General features: G+C 50.2%; 1 long non-coding RNA gene across 1 annotated transcript; it reads left to right on the top strand.

Moving 5' to 3' along the window:
• Nucleotides 1-10,879: 10,879 nt before the first annotated feature.
• LOC120374227 lies at nt 10,880-12,647 on the top strand. Its single transcript, XR_005585949.1, has 2 exons — nt 10,880-11,451; nt 12,255-12,647. It is a non-coding gene; the product is annotated as an uncharacterized LOC120374227 (long non-coding RNA).
• The last annotated feature ends 8,625 nt before the right edge of the window (nt 12,648-21,272 follow it).

Here is a 21,272-nt window from a genome sequence, read left to right as displayed (position 1 = left end):
TAGATGTGTCTGCAGGCAGAGTTGAGCTCTGGGACTTCCAGTCGTGATAAGTAGAGATTTGGTAAACTGATCATTTTAACTAATTGAAACAGAAGTGCAAACAGCTATTTAGCAGTTCGAAGGCAGATGTGCTAGTCCTCTTGGTTAGCAGTTGGGTCGCAGTGATGAGACTTGGTTGATCTACTGAAACTGGAGATCCCAATGAGCACACAGCAGCATTCCTGGCAAAACCACTGTAGCCTGTTTCCAAAATCACAGCTGTCAGATGCTGGAGATCAACTAAATCAATCTCCACCACCTTGTAGATCACAGTCTGATGTGGATTAAAAATTTCAGATTACCTCTAGGTTGTTGGCTCAAAGCCAATGCAGTAATGGAAAGCTGCACTATCTGATGTCTTCCAGACACACATTTTCAATGAACAGGAGCACTGTTTGCCTTCTTGCAGGCATAGTTTGGGCCTACAAAACTTCCTCTCATATTTTGCCCCCACAGCAGTGAGCTGTGTGTAGACAGGCATACTTGCACCGCCAGTTGCCTAAGTGGTCCCCATCCTCGGGTAGCTAGAGGCACAAAACATGTAGATTTCCTTCCATCCTTCAATTGCATGCAAGCAATGGGTGCAAATGTTGAATCCTGCAAAATGGAAGCTGCCTTTAAAAAAGAAAATGGACCTTGATTGTCTTGTACTGAAATCAGGTGGCGGCCGCACTTCAGTTCCTGGTGGAAAAATTGTGACGGCCACAAAAATACTTTTGTGACAAGAAGTTATTTTAGAATTACCTTCTCACATCCTCGCTTGGTGAGGCATCTTAGTTGGTAAGAATGGCCTTGTGGTGGGCCTGGTATTTGGGACATCTGGGTGCAATTCCTGACTGTGCTACAAACTTCCTGTGTGAAGTCACTTACACTGTGTGTCCCGTTTTCTGTTTGTATGTTATACCTCCTCTCTCTACCTCTTTCATGTCTGTCTAGTAAGAAACAGTCCCTTTCCCAATGAGTTTACAATCTACGTATAGCTCCTAGCACAATAGGGCCCTGTAATACAAATTAGTAACAGAAAAGTCTGCACTGCGACAATTTAGGCTGGGGTTTTGTAGAGACAAGAGAACTGTGCTTTCCGTTGCTTTCAATCTGCACCTATCATGATCTCAATAGAAAAATCCATGTGTAGATTGATAAAACATAATTGCATGAAGCACAAGAACGATCACACCAACAAATCTCATGGTTTCACCAGAATTTCACTTAATGGGTCAAAATGGGATCACCACATCATTTCATGGTAAATCCCATGGGACAATCATGGTTTTCTGTAAATCTGTAAGACTAGCCTTGAGCTGGACACTGGAGTCACTTATGTAGCTTACAACAAGCGTAGTTGGTGCAAAATAGTCTAGAGAAGACTGCATGTTACTTAAAAGTCATTGTCTCCAATATGTTGACTTTAGCACCTTTCCGTCTGCCACAGTTCGCTGCTGAAAGCAAGGCAGGATGAGTAGGAAAGCGCTGAGCGATCCCAGCAGAGTGACCTGCAGTGACCCCTTTTTGGTTTATGGCCGAGGTGATAGTGTTTTGTCCCTGTCTTGGAGGAGCGATCCATTAGCAGGAATGCAGAAGAGCTTGAACTCTGCTGTCAGGATGAGAAGCTTTCATTCCTGAAATACTTAACCCCTCTGACCTCCACTCCCTCCTCCCTGGGCCATTTCAGTTCCACAGATTGAGAGGCAAAAAGCACGGCATAAAGAGGTGTGTGTGTGTGTGTGTGTGATGGACGGTAACCTGCTGCCACTGTGCCATTTTTATACTAGAAAAATAAGTACTGTAGGTACAGTAAATATATATATATATATACATGAAATATAGGTGTAGCTAAACCTAGTGATTCAGATAAGTTCTCTGCACCACTGGTTCTCAACTGGGGGTCCACGGCCCCTGGGGGTCTGCAAGCAGCTTTCAGGAGGTCCACCAGGGACTGGGCTTCAACCCCAGGCAGTGGGGCTTGGGCTCAGGGAGGGAGCACCACCTCCACCCCCTGACTCACCTCAGCAGGCCACCCAGCCTGTTTGGCTTGAGGAGGGGTGCGCATCCAAAAATTGCAGGATCACTGCAGAAGAGAGATCTCCCCCTGCCATCAGAAGGGGCTGTCTCACAGCCATTGACTCCTTGGCTGGCTGCTGCCTGCTCCTGGTACATCAGCACTTCAGGGAGCAGGGCCAAATGGAAGGCAGAAATCTGGAGGGAGGCACATGACCCTGCGTGCCCCCTGCCCCATGCATTGCATCTGGTTGGGAGTTCACAGGTTGGTCTATTTAAGTTTAGGGGTCCTGTTTTACATTCCAGGTATTAGAAGCATATTTACAGACATTTTTCAAAGGAAGTCTCAAACTGGAGACCCCCACACCTTGAACGCAAGTCCTCTTGGCTAGTCCAAATGGACACTTTCTTGTCACTCTAATTCAAAGCTGGTCACTGCAGAGCTAGTGCATATCCCAAATGCGGAATGTGAGTGTGACGGGTTGGACTCCCCCTTCTGGGAGGCCACCTGATGTACTGGGATTTCACTGAGCCCCTCCTGCTCCACCAGCCTGGGTTCCCTCTCCCGGCTTTGCTGAATTAGGCTCTCCGGCCTCTTGCAGCACGCACCCAGGTAGGGCCACACCCCGCTGCGGTCACGGACTGAAGTTGGCTCTGGGTGAGATGATTCCCCCAACACTCACGTGCACACCCCTTTTGGGAGATAACCCCAAAAGAATACTGTCTTGTGCTGCATAGAGAAATCTGCACAGTGCAAGCTCATAAAAATGCGCTCTCTCCCTCAATGTGAAGAGACATGTGCACACTTCTCCCGCCCCCAGTTAGAAATTGCATAAACTGGGTTTTATTATAAACAAGAAATAAGTTTATTAACTACCCAAGGTGGATTTTAAGTGAACATAAGAGATAACAGACAGAACAAAGCAGCTTACTAAGCAAATGAAACCAAACACATAGTCTAAGCTAGTTTCAGTAAAGAAATTGGTTACAAACAGTATTTCTCACCCTAGGTTCTGTTGCAGACAGATTACTGAAAGTCTTGAAAGGCAGATGCACTGGTCTCCCTCTTGAGACCCCAGTTATTATTACTCACGAGGTAGACGCACTTCCAGCTTGGGTTCAACCCATCTCCCCTCAGTTCAGTTCTTGCGTCCAGGTGTTTTTTCCAGTGTCTCTTTGGGTGGGGAGGCAGAGGAGAACCCCTGTGATGTCACTCCCCTGCCTTATATAGCTCTTGTGTAAGGCCTGGTCTACACTGAGGGTGGGGGAAATCGATCTAAGATACGAGAATAGTGTAGCTGAAGTCGATGTATCTTAGATAGATTTACTTCGCATCTTCACGGCTCAGGATCGACGGCTGCCGCTCCCCCGTTGACTCCGCTTCCGCCTCTCGCAGCGGTGGAGTTTCAGAGTCGATGGGGAGAGCGTTCGGGGATTGATTTGTTGCGTCTAGACGAGACGAGATAAATTGATCTCTGATGGATCGATAACTTCCCGCCAATCTGGTGGGTAGTGTAGACATACCCTAAGGCAGGAACCCTTTGTCTTCTAGTGGAAAACCACTGACATTTCAAAAGGGGAGGAGAGGTATCCCATACCAGGTGATTCGGACCCGTGTCTCTGCATGGCTATGGCAGCCATTGCTCGTAAGCTGTCTCCAGTGTCCACAGGAAGACTAAGCTCTTTCACATCCCATTGTCTCTGCTAATGGTCCATTAGCCCTTTCTGGCTTTTCCATTGTTGTATCTGAAGCGCTGGTTGGGGGTGACACCCAAAGTAACACAGATACTTTGAAATACAGATACATAGTTAATATTCCTAACTTCAGATACAGAAATGATACAGGCATACAAATTGGATAATCACATTCAGTACATTCAGCACAGCTTTTAACATACACCCCGAAATGGCAACCATTCTACGCCCTGGGACTTCCGAAATCTGGCACGGCGCACACAGCCTGCCCCAGCCCATCCAATACGAGGTTCCCCAGTGCTCCTTCCAAAATCCAACACTGACCTGGGAGTGTGCATATATGAGTGACTTTCTTTAGTCCAACAATAGGTTTATTATGGGGGAACGGGGAAATATTGGCTTTCAAATAATCTACTCTGCATTGGAAGGAGAAGTATAATGGCAGGACTTCAGCACTTTCCCCCTAGAGTCCACCTCCCGCCCACCGTGCAACAAGGTATGTGTCGCTGGCAAGTGGAGGAGCGGTTAAGCCCATGGACATATTTATGAGGGTCTGTTTACTAGAATCCTGATGGGCAAGCACTTGCTAATGGCTCTGTAAAACAAGATCTCCCCAATTAAACTAACCCAGCTTTGGCCAGGAAGCTATAAAAGGAATTCTAGTTTCCACCACAGCACAGAGAGATGATGATCTATTCTTCCTTTCTATCCCACGGTGTCTCCTTGACAAGCAGGCATCCCATATTTTATTCAGTGCAAACACTGTAGCATAAATCTCTTCTTCCATCGGGGTTGTTAACCCAATCAAATATTCATTTGCAGCAAGCTTCAGCACACAAAAGATCTGACAGAAAGTAATTTCACCCCAGTGTGTGCCATTCAACAGGATTATTCCTTGTAGTAATCACCAGGCTGCTCCCAAATTGAGTTTCCCATGGAGCTTTCCTTGCAGACACATGCACACCTATAGCTGCAATTGCTTTACCATGGGAATTTGTAAAGCGGGGAACACGGGAGGCTGGATCCTGAGCTGGTGTATAACAGCAGCGCTCCAGCGAAGCCAGTGGAGTTGTGCCGATTACACCATCTGAGGATCTGGTCCAGGAAATGTATCCTTTTACTAGATTTATGCTACAGTTACTCATTAAGAAGGGGACCGATTTAAGCTACTTCACGTCATTCAGCCGCACCATATAAGGAGCCGTCTTCCTCGACGGAACCTCTGCGGCCTCTATTTTATATTCCATTAGCACAGAAAGGACCCAACTGAGGCTAGGACCCATTGTGTTAGCAACTCGTTTTCTCACTACTGTATGTGTTTATACAACGCCTGCCCTGAAGTCTAGGGGGATGGCAACATGAGAAGCTCTACAGTGGCACAACTGTAAAGAAGAGGCTTGTCTGTTGCTGTGGTATATCCACTTCTCCAAGAGGCGGTAGCTAGGTCAACAGAAGAATTCTTCCATCGACCTAGCGCTGTCTACACCGGGGCGTAGAGCAGTTTAACACGTCTCTTGGGGTATTCATTTTTCACAGCCCTGACCGGCGTAGCTAGGTCAGCCTAAGTTTTAGGTGTAGACCAGGCCTCAATGGACAAGACAGACACAGGGGTTGTGAAATTAAAGATTATGAATCACGTTTTCTAAGAGGGGACTTGATACACAGACAGGAGTCAGGTCTTGGCCCCACACAAAGTTGTACGGCTGCATTAACTAGACCCGGATAGCTAACGCAGTACAAGAACCCACCCAGTATGAGCTCAGTAATACTGGTATAAAGGTGTTTATTTCTGCAGGAATTTATTCCTGTGTGGGAAGGGGAATAAGCTGTATGAGTATAAGGTACCTTTGTAATAGCAGAACTGTGTTCGGAGTAGGGGTTGTACTGCACAGCAGCAGAAAAGCAGACCTGTAATCAAACTGGTTACACCACTTAAAAAAACCCTGAGGGCATGGCTACATGTACAGATGTAGAGCACTTTGAGTTAAACCAGCCTTCGGAGAACGCAGTGGGGGAAGCGCTGCAATCTGTCCACACTGACAGCTGCAAAGGCACTGGCGTTGCCACATTAGCAGCTCTTGCAATGGCCACAGAGAGCAGTGCATTGTGGTAGCTATCCCAGCATGCAAGTGGCTGCAACGTGCTCTTCAAATGGTGGGGATGGGTGGAGTGTGACAGGGAGTGTGGTGTGTGTATGTGGGGGGAGAGAGAGTGGATTTTTGGCAGGCTGAGAGCATGTCAGCGTGCTGTCTTGTAAGTTCAGACAGCAGCAGACCCCCCCACCGCCCCTCTCTCTCCCCCCCAGCATTCCACAGTAATGGTTGCTTTGTCTCTGAGCAGATAAGCAGCCGGCTGTCAAATGGAGCTTTCAAAGGGCACGGCATGCCTGCAGTGATGCCAAAACAATGACAAGAATGGTCACTTGACTTAAGGGGATTATGGGACGTTTCTGGAGGCTGATCAGAGCGCAGTAATGCAACACCTCGTTCACCCTGACACCTGGGCATTTCAGCCAATGGTCACCAAGTGTTAATCTTCTCGCTGAGGTGGAGTACCAGGAGCGCTCTAGCCCTGGAGCCAGAGCACTCTACGTGCCTTGCCAGTGTGGATGGGGAGTGAGCTAGGGCACCCGGGGCTGCTTTAATGCGCTGTAATTCGCAAGTGTAGCCAGGCCTCCAGTACATTAGGCTTCAGGGACTTGCCTATGGCCCTACAGGAAGTCTGTGGCACAACTGAGAATTGGACCCAGACCTTCTGTTTCCTAATCCAATGCTTAATCATGAAACCATCCTTCTAACCCTGGTAACTAGCGACCCCTGTTATTTAAGGCACGCCACAGTAAGCCCCTCTCTTCAATCATTCTTGTAGTTATCTCTGTTATTGTCCTTGGCAGCTGAAAGCTGGGCTTGGGCCGAGAACGCTGGAGTGGTTGGTTTTTAACTCTCTGAATGTGTGAACAAGTCCTGTTGGGCTTATTTTTCTAGTTCAGTCGGAGAGAAGAAGTATACGTTTCCCCGCTGTACAATAAAGCAGCCTCCCTTTTATGTGCCAGCAGCTGACTCAAAATCTGCTCACCCGGCAATAGGTAAAAGCGGACATTCTTGCAGCTTCCGGGACACCGGGCATCCTTGCAGCTCTAGGAGAATGCCTAGGCTAGATGGAAACATGCAGTATGTTTGAACGTTATTTAACAGGGCAGAAGTGTGAATTTTCAAACCAATCGCTTGTATCCCTGCAAAAATACCTCCTGTGGAGGCAGAGTATGTAATGAACATGGGTACCAGTGCCCCACAGAAGGATTATTGAGCTAGAAGAACTCCTATCTGCCCCTCACCCCCTGACACCATCCCTTCTAGCCCCCTGGAGAGAGGTGGGGTCAGTTACCCTCCAAACCTGAATCTCCAAGGGAAAAATAAATCTCCTCGCCCAGCATATTCTTCTGTACAACTCCACCCGCCCTGAGCTGTCCCTCTTACTACAGATCTCAGCTTCTGGGGCTGCAGAGATCTGATGTCGGTAGTTAGAGGGACTGCTCTGCCCTGGGACCAGATGGCTGCTCTTCTATCTTGCAGAGTCAGGGGATCCTCTGGGGTGAAAGATGCCATGTAATGAAAGTGATAAAAAGTTTACATTCTATATGGGGAAGATACTCAACACTGGAATGTCCTTCCCTCCTCTTCCCCTGATAATAGGAGCTCAAAGATTGCAGAGAGGCAATACTGAGATCCATGGACTGTAATTAATGTTAACCGGGGACAATCAACTAAAGGCAGGAAATATGAAATTACCAAATACTTGCTCACAGTTGGCCTGTGGAATTCATTGCCACCAGATGTCATTGAGACTAAGGACTTAGCCAGATTCAGAAAGAGAATGGACACTTATTTGTTTAACAAGAACAGCCCGAGTTTATTCTGCTTGTTCCTTACTGCTTTAAGAGTTTTGGAACGGATATCAACCCTCTGCTTCCGAGCAGGAGCTAATTTCTAACTCATTGGTTAGGAATAAACTTACTTGTATCTTCCTTTGAAGCAGATGGGACAGGTCTCTGTCAGAGACATGATACTAGACTTGATGGACCATTGATCTGATCCAATCTGGCAATTCCATTATTCCTCTACATATCTGTGCTATCAGGAAGAAAGGGAACATAGTTCGTTTTGGGTTGGCCCAGGGAGTGCATGGTGTGGGGCCTGGGCAGAGCTGCTAATTCTCATGATTTTATCAAGATTCTCTCAAGAGCTGATGCTTTCCTTAAAGTTCTAGCTCCTGGAGTCATGTGATTAGAGGAGAATCTCAGCCAACCTTTAAAAAAATAACATTTTCTAGCCCTCAAGCACGTGGAAGAAAGCTTGGAAGTGTAACCTGATTGCAGCCCTAATGGCTCAGAAGCTAGAAGATCATCAAAAAGAACCCAAAGTTGATTGGCTTAAAACTCATGAGATTTTTGAAAAATGCTCTCATGCTTTGGGGGCCCTGACTCAGAACATTTGAACACTTGGGGCTGGCAGCACTGCATGTCTGTCTGCAAACGAGTGTCATCGCATTCCTGGGCTGTCTGGAGGAGTCTGTGTTTCTTGGCTTGGCCCTTAAATGGCGGCGTGATTCCGCACAGATGATGCGTAGGCCCCTGTGTCAGGAAGCAAGTCCTGGCGAGGGGATACTACTTTCTGGCAGAGGAGAGAAGAAAACAGAAGCACTGTGTAAAGCAACACCAGGAGGAGAAGGGGAGTTGCCTTTCTGAGGCTCTGCTGCTTTTTGAGCTCATGCCAATGTGATGATCTGGGGTCCTGGGCCTGGCTGTGCCAGCCTATCGAGAACATGACTGTGAGGCACGGGCGCCAACTTTCTCTGGCGCCAGTGGGTGCCCGTGCCCTCCCGCCCCTTTCCCCGCCCCTGGCCCTGCTCCCATCCAATCCCATTCCCAAAGTCCCCACCCTAACTCTGCCCCCTCTCTGCCCCTATTGGATCCCATCCCCAAATCCCCGCCCCGGCCCCATCTTTTCCCCCAGCACGCCATGTCCCCCCTCCTCCCTGCCTGCCACACGAATCAGCTGTTTTGTGGCGCAAACGCTGGGAGGGAGGGTGAGAACCAGGAGGTGGTGGTGCGCTCGCGGAGCAGGCGGAGGTGAGCTGGAGCAGGGGGGCGAGGCGGGGCCATGGGGAGCTGCCGGTGGGTGCTGAGCACCCACCAATTTTTTTCCATGGGTGCTGCAGCCCCGGAGCACCCACGGAGTCGGCACCTATGCCATGAGGTTACATAACAATAGAGCTGATTTCTTTTCATGATCATTCCCACTCTTCTTTTTTATTGTGCAGCTTCACGCTGCCCTTCTCTAAGCTGTCCAGGGCTCTCAGAGCACCTTTGCCAACATGCATTGGTCTCACCAGGCCCTAAGGAAGGTATTATGCCCATGGAGAAATTTGGAACAAAGCATCTTGCCTAAGGCCAGACAGAGTCTGTGGCAGAGCTGGGATTAGAACCCAGACGTTTGACACCCATGCATGAGCATTAGCTGCTAGATCATGCTTCCTCTTCAGCATGGTGACTAATAAATTACCAGGGACTGGATTACATTTCTGGCTCCAAGTCACAATCCTCCATGTGCCATCAAAACATAGGAGGGAGAAATCCCTCTTGATCTCTCGGGAACTGGTAATGGGTTTCAGAGCCTTTTGTTGTCTTCCCATTGTGACTGCAGATCAGCGTGGGAGTTCTAGAACATTGTTCTCACAGCTGCTTGGGGACCCATGTGATGGGAGCTCCTGTTTCCTTATCCTGCTATTTTATTGCTAGTTGTTCGATTTCCCCCCCCCACCACCACCACCACAAAAATCATCATCCGAGGCGATCTTTATTGGCAGGCTTAGTAACAGGACCCCAAGGATTTAATCCTCAGCTTTGGCTGTTCAGCACAGGACCCAGTGATGGAGTATAAGGAAAAATGGCTGTATGTCACCTTTATGTTGCCTTGTTCCCTGGGGCTGCTCGAGGCTGGCTTGGGTCCCATGGTAAGTTAAAGCAGCTTCAGGGTGCTGAGTTCCTGAGCATGCAGGCAGAGCCTGTGCCTCTGTTGCTGCTTAGGGCTCTTTCACACAGAAATTAATAGGATTCCATCAGTTTCACCACCGCTGTTCAGGACTGTACATGCTACTGGAAAACAAAGTTCATGTCAACTGCATACTGCTGCTGCTGCTGATGTTTGAGAGAGATCTGAGCAGAAGCAAGTACTGCACTTAGTCACGGGGGACTATGACCCAAATGTGGGAGGAAGAGATCCTCTCCCCTTGAAGGCTCCAGGGGAGGATGGAGGGGAGACTAGGTAATGAAGTCCCACCAGGAGGCTCTGGTTAGAGGAGAAGATACATTTCTTATCACTGCTTGCAGCTCGAAGTGTGAAGCTCCAACTGTGAAGCCCAGCACCCAGGTAGCAATCCCAGTGCTCCCTTGTTTTCTCAGCCTCTGTGATGGGAAAGTCACGCTCCCTGTCTGCCACCGAAGTCTCTGCATGATAGATTTCCCTTCCTAGACAGCTCTTAGGGGGATTCTCTGTAAGCCGTGCCTGCTCTGTGTGGCACTCTGTCTCCGTCTAGTGGTGGGTAGGCCGGATAGTGGTTGATGAGCCTGCTACAGCCTTGGCTAACAGAGCAGTGTCTTTTCACACAGGTTCATGAATTCAAGTCAAGAGGTCCCAGGTTCAATCCCTCCTGCCCATGACCCACCCAGGGGCATCAGTGTTACATCTCCAGTTCTCATCCCATAGTAGGAAGAATGTTAGCTAAAGACCCCAGTCTCTACGCAGGCTCCTCAGGAAATTCTTGCTCCTCAGCCACCTCAGTGGGTTGGGCAGCTTCCGAAGTCTTGGTGGGGTGGCTTCCATATCTAGCTCTAGCCAGTGAGTCACAGCCGTCCTGGGATGGGGACTGCCATGGAATGGGGGAATACAAGCCCGAAGAATACACAACATGCACTTTGGCCAGGGCTCTTCAGCGAAGGAAAGAGAAAAGCAGAGTCACTTTCGGGATAATATTGCTCTAGTAGAATTCCTTGATGAGTGTAAGAAGAGAGTGACTGTGATTCTTTCCATTGTCACACCACGGTAGGTTGTCATGGAGATGCCAGAGAATGTGCTTACGTCATGCACAAACGGAGCTGGTGATAGGAAAGGAGTGGTGGAGAGGGTGCTAGTGATTCATCCTCATCATCATCATGGCAGTGCCGCCCAGAGCCATCGCCAGATAGCTTAAGACGGTCTGGCTGGATATTTGGTTTATGTCCATCATTGGCAATCAGATCACAGCACCGACGCTTTTGGCGGCCATGTGCTCACCGGCTAGGTTGGGGCATTCCTTGGTAAATGTTGGAATGTGTTGCTCTTCCCTCCTGAGCCAGCCCCTGAAACTGAACCAATGAATGCTGATTCCTACAGCCTTCTCGAAAAGCCAGCTTACGAAGCGAGCACCCCTCTTTCTCTCCTCTCCCCATCCAGGCTTTTACTCTGCTAAGCTGTGCTTGTCCCCATTGAGTTCTTCCTTGCTAGGCTGATGCTGACAAAAAGGTCCAAGGTGAGACGGTGTTTTCAATGTGGTGTCAGCCAGGATGCTTGGTGACATCCTCTGCGCAGACGAAGAGCGCTCCCTCCCCTTCTCGCTCCCAGCAATCCATGTCTAATGGTGACTTAATTGGCAGAAGACAGCAGTAACAAGTTCCTCCTCTAGGTGCTACAAGCTTTCTTTTGTTACAGTCATGGATGTGTCCCTATTAGTTCTTGCTAGCAGCAGGAGGCACTTTTCCTAGCAGGAGAGAAGCTGCTGTGATCAGAAAGTCTCTGGAAAATATCTGTTAGCAGAGTGAGTTCAATAGGGAAAGGCAGGGGGTGTACTCTGAGAAAGGGAAGAGAGTGACTATCTCTAACCTACTGATTGGCTTCCCTTGACACGGCTATAAAGTCACTTTCTTCTAACACTGAACAAGGAACTCCTTTTGGAACAGCAGTATTATCCCTAGTACAGAGTATTGCCTGTCTGCAAATGTTACTTCAGCATGATAGATCCATCTCTAAAATCCCTAGAAAACGCTGTATTGATGTAGATGTAATATAAGGGCCAAAACCCAGTTACTGTCTGACATTCAACAGCGTTAAATAAGGTCTGAGGTTTGGTGCACAGAGATCCCAGCCTGCCTAATGCCATGGCCAAAACACTATTAGACATAACTTTTAACCTTTTATTAAAGATACAAAAGCAAAGGAAGAATAGTTAAAGCATTTGAAATGTAAAGTATTAAGCAAGGCTTGTTAACGACAGCCCGGGTTCCCATTCCCTGTAGCTGGAGACAGTCCAAAAATGTCCAAAAAAAAAAAAAGTTCATGTAAAACAAAACTTTATATGTCCATTTCCAGCATTTTTAATTTTCTAAAAATAACATTAAAAGAAATTTTGAAACCAAGTTGTTTTGAATCGAAACATTTTGTTTTTCAAATGTCAAAATGAAACTGAATTTTTTTTCTTCCTTTTTCCAGCTGAAACAACTTTTGGTGACTGTGTTGAGGGGCCTGGATCAGCGTTCACGTCACACTCCACGTCAGTACCCGGGCTGGGCCTCGGAAGCTAATGATCCAAAGTTGGTGATGAATCCTGGCTACGTGCCATCTGAGGCACATTGCGCATATGCTAAGAAGATGACTTTGTTGTGCTGAGTCCACCAATGTTTTGTTATTGGCTCATCTTAATTTTACAGTCCCCCCCACCCCCAAAGTCTTGGTTGAAAAGCTTTGCTCAACTTTAGTTGCAGCATTGAGCGCAATGAGTTAAAAAATAAATCCGCTAGTCTCCAATACGTTACTGTCCCAAATCAAAATAACCCAACTGAAATTTGCTTTTGAAATCTTCAAAATAGAAAACTGTCATCACCAGCATGAATTAGGGTTCCTTTCTCCTACTGAAGTTTACCTCCATGGTATCTTCTAGCACTGAGTTTCACAGGCAAATTATGCATTGTATACAGTATCTCCTCTGAATGGTTGTAGATTTAAATGTTACGTTTAATTACGGTGGTTGCCTTCTTGCTCTTGCATTATGAGAATGTAAACAGGTGCAGCTAACTGACCACTATTATCTGTATCATAGGAGTGCCTAGAGGCCCCACCCAATATTGTGGACCTAATTGTCCTTATATCCACACCTTCTGAGGGATGGTCCCTGTCTCAAAGAGCTTACAATCTAAATAGACAAGGCAGGCGTAGGGTGGGAAGGGATACAGAGACCTACCCACAGTCATGCAGCAAGTCAGCAGCAGAGCTGCCTGCACTGATTCCCGAGTCTCTTTCTGGAGTGGTGACAGTTCATTTAGAACTCAATGTATCCGAGCAGTGCAAATCGGTCCTTCCCATATTCATTATTGGGCTTTCTCTATGATGAATTTCATCTGCCCTAAGGGCCCACCGTGGAAAGCCTGCCAGTGGGCTTTGGAAAGTGCATTGTATCGGCCCCCAGAAACTCCTCCTGTTGCAGTGCGGGGGGATCCTGGCACAGGGAAAATTCCACCAGGATCTTCCCATGGAGTTTCCCAAATCCAAACGAAAGGCAGCCACGTTATTTGTCCTGTAGTCCACAGAACAACCGGGAATTGCAGTCAAAACAGAACACCTGCCCGGGGTGCCCTTTGCCTTCCCCACCTCATTGCTTCTCTTTCCTAGCTCTGTCCTTTTGCCTTCTGTCTAAGAAGAGTCTGGCTTGGCCAGAAGCTACTGGCTATCTCGCAACACCACTGTGAGCCTGTTACCAGAAAGCCCTGACGGCCCGATGCTGGTCCAAGTTTGCCCGGCCATGGCACTAAGCAGGCTGAGGGCTCTGGATATCAAACCCCTGGTTAATATTGGACAGGTTCAGGGTCATGTTAACACCTCTGACTCTTTGAGCCCATCATTCCCTCTAAGGTGATGGCGACAGTACGGTGCTGCAGCGGGACCGCAGTGCTTGCGTGTCGGAGAGGGGTTTTCCATTGATGTAGGTAATGGACTCCCCTGAGCAGTGGTACCTAATTCAACAGAACGGGCTTAGATCAGCTTACCTCACTTTCGACACACCCCTGAGCGACGCAGCTGTGTCAATGGCCTAAATCACTACACCAGGTCTCTGCCCACTGGCACGGGTCAGCAAGGGGGATGCTTCATCACTAAGGATCTTTAAATCAAGCTGAGATGTCTTTTGAAAAGTGCTGCTCTCGCTCAGCTAGCAGGCAGGCGTGCCTGAGTGGAAGTCTCTGGCCTGGGATGCACGCTTTGATGATCAGGCAAGTCTCTCCTCGCCTTCAAGTCTACGCATTTCATTCTCGAACTGGGGCAGCATGAGTCATCCTAGCTCTTCCCCCATGCTGCCACCAGCTTCCTCAGAATCCTGGAGTTTGACCCTTGCTGTAAATCAGTTCTGTGCCTGTCACTGGTCTAATGCACCAGGCCCTTTGGCTTTCCTATCGCACTGTAGATTGATGCATGGCACACGTCAGCATTTGTGGTTTCCCATCACTGAAGAGGACTTCCCCCAGCACCTGCTTTTTGAGAAAGGTTCATCCAGCCAAACAAGGGGCGAGATGGTAAATGACACAACGTTCCTGCGAACTAACCACTGCGGTCACTGAACAGGGTGGAAACTAACAGGGGCCAGGTCTGTGCTGGGAAAAGGTAGCCCAGGCTGTGAGAAAGGTTGTTAACGAGCCCTGGGTTTAACACAGCTTTGCACCTGGCGGAGATGGGGAAATCCTGTCCACAAGTGGGGTCACTGGTTGTGGTCAGTCCTAGGGTCCCTGCCACTGAAGGCAATGAGGATACGCTATGCAGAGCCGTGCCTGAAGCAATGATGTGAAGGTGCTTTGGGTACCCACTTCTAGGCAGGCTGTGGGAGTATCCTTGATGGAGACCTTTAAATCTTCACTTACAGCTTCACTCTCCTAGCCCCCATCCTTCCTGCTGAACACCGGAGGCCAGAAGTCCCTTTGGAACTCAGTAATGCTGCTCCTTCCTTGACCAGCGGGGGCGCTGCAAGGCAAAACCCTCCTGGCAAACTCGGGGAGCCAGGGAGGGAGCCCCAACACCAAGCCTCCCACACGCAGGCTTGCAGGCTCTCCACCTCCCTCCCTCTTCATTTTTAATCTTTCTCCATATGCAGTCTCAGCGGCAAAGGAGCCAACGTCAGTAACTTATCGTTTTCGGAAATCACCGGGAAGCTGAGAAATGTGTCTTCTCAGTGCCGCAAAGGTGCTGCTTTCTGAACCACCAGAGACAAATTACAGACAAGCGAAGCTTGCTCTAAAAGCTACAGTGGAAAGCTGAACGTTACTAGAACCTGCCTGATGCCACCAGAAAGCCCGTTACCCACATCCTGTGTGTGTTCGTCACATCCCTTTGAAAGATGCTAACTGGAACTTTTCAGCTGTTGAAGGATTGTCTCTGAGCCGCTGAAGAAGCTCGGCAGAGAGAGAGAGAGCAGAGCCAACTTGGCTTTTTTGCTATTCATTCATTTTAATACAGGAAAAGCAGAGTGAGTCATTTCCCTCTCGGCCGCTCAGTCCCTCTGCCAAAGATTCTTATTGCTGATCATTGACCTAATGCTCTTGTTGATCCACAATCATGTTATTGGAGAACTGAGTCTGCCTTTTTAAATAACCCACCTTTATCTATTTTTGGCTTAGCTGGAGGCAATGGAAAGGAATTGAGATGAGGAGGCAGACTCTCTCGTGTGTGTATGTGCCAGTCCTGTGTGGAGCCTGGGATATCCAGCCCAGGACCTCTTTATCCCCTTTTGTATAAGAAGATCATCAGTGGCAAAATTGTGTGAAATGTGCACCAGAGGCACTTACAGTCATCCTGCAGGCTGTGTGCTCCGAACGCCCTGTGTGTGACAGGCAGCGTGTGGATGGCTGGAGGGGGTTGGCTAATTTCTACTGAAATGAGGGCACAGGATTCTTGGGACTCCACTTGGAAAACCCATCCCACTGATGGTGCAGCCCATGGCCACCAACCACCGGGTGGAATCCACCCAGGCCAGGGGAGTGAACATAAGCAAGTAGCAGCGTCCTTCTGGACGGGGTCAGTGATAGAGGGTGGCAGAGGTCAGACACTGACTGCACCTTCCAGTACCCATATTTCAGAGGCTGTGACAGCTCCCAGGGCCAGGTGCCTCCAGGTAACTCCAAACACACTGGAGAGGCTGAGAATGAACTGGCCACTTGCACCAGCGTCTGCACATAGCACAGGAACTTGCTGCTGCAGAGAGAACGTGCCAACAGCTGTGGCCAGGGTGTCTGGCGCTGGAGGACCCAGTACAAGCTGGTAATAAATAAAGCACCGATCAGCTGGAGTGTGAAAAACAGGATTAAGTGCAGGTATTGGGTATCTGATGTATGTCTACTAGGGGCCAGGTAGCATGGCCTGGGGGCTAGAGCACTGAGCTAATATTCAGGTGACCTGGCTCTAGTCCCACCTCTGCCAGTGACTTTTGCTGGGTGACCTTGGGCAAGTTACAGCCCCTCCCTGTGCCTCAGTTTCCCCATCTGTGATAATGATACTGACCACCTCGGTAAAGTGCTTTGAGCTCTATGGATGAAAATCACTGGATCCTGTTATTACTATGCTCTACAGCTAGCACAAGTGAAAAACAGGGGAAGTCCAGGCTCTGCCAACTCCATATGGCTCCATCCTTCCCAGGTAGGGAGGGTACGGCCTCCCTACCTCCTTCTAAACCCTGCCTCGGCCTCCTCAGACAAGTGCCACCCACCCACCCACAAAAACCGCAGTCCTGCCTTCATTGCAGTGCTTCACTCTGCCCACCGGCTCTTCCCCACACCCCGCACGGCCAAAAGCCCTGCTGCCGCCCTTCCCTGCTGCGTTCCTATCAAGAATGGTGCCCCCCGGATGACTTGTGTCTTTGAAAGCCAGCAGGACCGTGGCTCAGCAGAGGGCAGCATGCAGGCTGTGGAGGGCAAAGCAGCCGTAACCTGGCTATAAAGTGCCCCCTTTACTCCACTTTTACATTACACTCATTGCCTCTACTAGGGCAATGTCAGGTTTCCTCTGCTCTGTCCCACCCTGGGCTGTTTCCCCAAGCCCTGTTCTGTGTGTAAGTGCACAAAACTCTCCATCCCATTTCATGGGATCATACCAGAAGAGGGGCCATTGTTAATGGCTATTGAATGGGGCTGATCCTAACCCCCATCTTCTGTTTTAAAACACCCCTGGCCTCTAATTTAGTGCAGACCTCACACTGCTCCCCTCTCCTGAAACACCACTTGGCTTCTGGGTTCCTTCCAGGGTGGGGCACCCGAGGGATGTCCTGGGTTTAGTTCTGGAGGGCAGGTGTTCATAACCAGGCCCCTGGAAAGGCATGAAAAGGTCACAGTTCCCCGCCCCCATATAATGTAGGCATCTCCTGCTGCTGTTTCTCTGCTCCTGCGTAAGCTGTTGTCTTCCTGAGTTACAGCTGGAGGTTGGTGCAAGTATATATGGCAGAGTCATGGTAATAAATATGGCTAAAGTCACAGCCTCTTTTACAGCCAGCAAGCTCCTCTGGTGAACCCAGCCTGGCTGGTGGTGGAGAGGAGGACAGCCCTTTCCAGGCACTTAAAGCTCTCTCCTGTGCTAATCCCTACTCTCTGTTGGCCTCCGCGCTCTCCCCTCTGTGACTAATGTTTGTCCAGCTGTAATCAGCACAACCCCTGCCCTGATGACTCACCCCTATTCCCCACCCACATCCCCTTTCCTCCCTCCCCAGCTGACTCACCTGAGCTCGGCCCCAAGCAGCAGTCATGCAGATGGCTGAGTCTGGCCTAGCCTCTGCCTCTGGTGTCTTGTGTCAGCACCGCTGTACAAGAGAGAATTGCTGGGTGTGTTTATGCTTCTAACATTCCACGGCCCTGATCTGCCGTCATTCAATAAAACCAGCCCCCGTCTGCTCAGCCTGTGACACACTCTGGCTAAGCAGCTGTCTCAGTCATTCTGGGACCTGCAAGGTTCCAGACCCCAGGCTCCAGTCCGAACCAGAACATCTACCCAGCGAGATGTAGCCCCACAGCCTGAGCCCTGAGAGCCTCAGTTAGCTGACCCGGGCCAGTCGTGGCCATACTCCGGTGTAGACGTACTATAAGATGTTCGCACCCAACTAATGGAAAGTGACAATCCAGAGCCACCTGACACCAGTTTTAAATACTGCAGCAGAAAAGAAATGACCTCTGTCATAAACCGAATTGGTGTTCCTCATTAGAATCACTTGGAAATTCGACCTGCTTGTGCTCCAGAAATGGCTTTGTTTTTACTGAGAATTTCTCTTTCCTTGCCCTTTGCTATTCCCCCCGGGATGTCAGCTCCTGTCAGGTCTCAGACCGCATGGTTTGCCCTGGTTACAATGCTGTTTTCCCCCAGGAGCATGGGGATAGTACTGGCAGGGAAGTCAGGGCCGCCCGGGGGGAGCAAGAGGGGCAATTTGCCCCGGGCCCCACAGGGGCCCCCACGAGAGTTTTTCAGGGCCCCTGGAGCAGGGTCCTTCACTCGCTCCGGGGGGGCCGGAAAACTCTTGTGGGGCCGGGCCCAGGAGCTTCTTCCGCTCCTGGTCTTCGCCGGCGGGGGGTCCTTCCTCTCCGGGGTGGAAGGACCCCCCCACTGGCAAATTACCGCCGAAGCGGGACCCGCCGCCGAAGTGCAGCCCGGTCTTCGGCGGTAATTCGGCGGGGGGGGGGCCGCCGCGGGTCTGCGGGGCACTTCGGCGGTGGGTCCCGGAACGGAAGGGCCCCCCACCGCCGAAGACCCCAGGCCTCCGGAATCCTCTGGGCGGCCCTGAGGGAAGTTAGCTAGCTAAGGGCTGCCCATAGCCATCCTATCTGAGTAGCTCCTGAGCTCTACCGTATTTACCCTCCCAGCACACATGTGAATGAGGGCACTGCTATTATCCCTGTTGTACAGGTGGAGAACGGAGACACAGAGAGACTAAGTGACTTGCCCGGGCTCCCGCTTCAAATCACAGCAGAGCAGGGACTCAAACGTGGCTCTCGAGTCCTAGGCTCGTGTCCTGTCCATGGAACCATCCTTCACTCAGCTCCTCGTCTCTCTTAAAGTGCATGAGGAAAACGTGCCGCACTTAGCTGGGTCAGCACAGTAAGTGCTGAATTGTGTCCCCTTTCCTCTCGCCATTGGTGGGATCCTGCTGGCTTCGCTGGGGTCCCTAGGTGGTGGAGAGGCTGCGAGGACTCCACCCTGCCCCCTAGCAGCCCTTAGTGTGGGACGGGGTAGCTGCATCCGGCAGCCTGTGGCTATTTTTGACATCTGGCCCTTACAACCCAGCATTGTTCTCTGTTGAGCCTGGGGCTGAGCGGGGACCGGAAGAGGGGTGCACAAGGGTGGATTAAAGCCCCCTGGTCCAAGCAGAGGAATGGCACAGTGAAGACTCTGGCCCGTGGGAGATTCAGAGACATCATAGAATCATAGAATCTCAGGGTTGGAAGGGACCTCAGGAGGTCATCTAGTCCCACCCCCTGCTCAAAGCAGGGCCAATCCCCAGCTACATCCCTTATGTCCCGTATGCTACATTAAGGACATCGTCTAGAGGCCTACACTGGTCAGAGATCGTTAATGAGGAGTCAGTGGGGACGTTCTGAATGCAGGACAGTTGGGAACTTTATGAGCAATAAAGCATCCTAGGGGATTGTGTGACAGCCAGTCCAAAGCAAACGTGACTGTGTGGCTCAAGTTCAGCTCTGTCCCTTTAAGCCCTAAATTCTTCTGATGAGAGCTGATGAAAGCCACAGAGAGACCAGTGCCAGCAGCAGCTGTTGCAGAGAAGCAAGCCCCAGGCGAAGAGGCATGAGGCTGAGACAATGGCGCATTTCGAGTGGTATTTTTAGAAGTTCTCTGATCTGCTGGCAAGTCTGGGACCAGAGGGCTGGAAAGTGGCAAATGTAACACCATTATCATTGGCAGCAGAGCTGCTCAGTGCGCCGGGCCAAATCTAAAGCATGTTAAGAGGGGATCTGAATGAAAAACGGTTGGATTTCCCTCAGTTCTGCCACTGATTAATCAATGACAGGAGGACAGTGCAATACAGAGAGCAGCACAACATGCAGCTGTGGGAAAGAACTTAGGGATTCAGAGAGGGAACTACATGGAAAGGACTGATTGAGCCAGGAGCAGCTAATTGGATTGGGGTGACGGTAGCACCTATGGTGTAGTAGCACCGAGAGGCTGTAATGGTGCTGGGCAATGCACAGACGTTCTCTGCCCAAAAGACCTTAATCTACCTGGACAGCGGGTGGGAGGAGAAAGCGACTTGCCCAAGGGTCGTCCAGCAGCAGAGCTGGGCCTGGAACACAGGGCTACTGACTTGCATGCTAGGACCCTGCCTACCTGACCGTGCTGCCTCTTAGGTGACAATGGGGATTTGCTTGATTAACTTCTCAGGGTGCCTTAGACCTTGTCTCCATGGCAGATCGCAGCCATTCAGTGGATATGTGTAAAGAGGGGCAGCGCCCTTGATAGTGTGGAGGGCTTGGGAGGAGCAGCTCCCACCCATGAGTTCCCAGCAGCAGAGCATGGAACTGGTGCAGCGGCTGCCTGCTTGAGACACATCCAGCCTGCGGAGCCTGCCACAGGAGCCTGATAGACAAGCAGGGCAAGGAATGGCAGGCTAAGGGGAGCACGCTTGGACAGACCCCATGTTTGGGTGGCAGAGGAGGAGGTATCAAGGCTGGAGCTGGCCCCAGGGAGCCTGCACATGGCAGGGAATCCCAGGCAGGAGGGACAGCACTGGTGGAGAGCGAGCTGGCTGCAGGGAGTTGGGTTAAAGGGGACTGCAGCTCTCGCATTGCTCCCAGACTTTATTTTCTCTCTCTTGGCCTCAGTGGACTAGCTCCCTTGCCCATGCTGGAAGCAGCACTGCAAGAAGAGTGGTACTCTCCAGTACGCAGTACCAGCAAGAGATTTTCAGTGGGTATGGGGTACCGGAAAGACTTTGGGCTAGCCCCTCTACCTCTCCAGAGGGGGGCTGGGGCTGCGCTCTTCTCCTTAAAGGAGCAGAACACAGCTAGGGAGGGCATCATTCTTTATGTGGCTTTAACAGCACAATGCATATGCTAACAAACAAACAAAGGCTTTGTTTAAGTTTGTTAGCATATGTATTGTGCTGTTAAATTGGTCAGGAGTCCTCCGAGGGGAGAGAGGGACGGAAGGTGTTTAAACAGTGTTTTTGATTCGGTTTCTCCCCATTGGTCTGAATTATCCATGACATTCATACTGCAGCACATCAAGTCCAAATCATTAGAGCAGTGGTCCCCAACGCGGTGCCCGTGGGTGCCATGGTGCCCGCCGGGGCATCTATGTGCGCCCACCTACTTACAAGGGAGCGCCCCATTGCTGAGGACAAGCAGCTGCCGAAATGCTGCCGAGAAGTGGCAACGTCAAGAAGCATCGCCGCCTAAATCCCGCTGCTTCTCGGCAGCATTTCGGCGGCGATGCCTCTTGATGACGCTGCTTCTCGGCAGCATTTCGGCGGAGACGCTT

The sequence above is a fragment of the Mauremys reevesii genome, linkage group 11 (assembly GCF_016161935.1).
Source record: "Mauremys reevesii isolate NIE-2019 linkage group 11, ASM1616193v1, whole genome shotgun sequence".
NCBI classification, from domain to species: Eukaryota; Metazoa; Chordata; order Testudines; family Geoemydidae; genus Mauremys; species Mauremys reevesii.
Note: the sequence above shows the minus strand (reverse complement) of the source record. Positions and strands in the feature narration are given on the sequence as shown.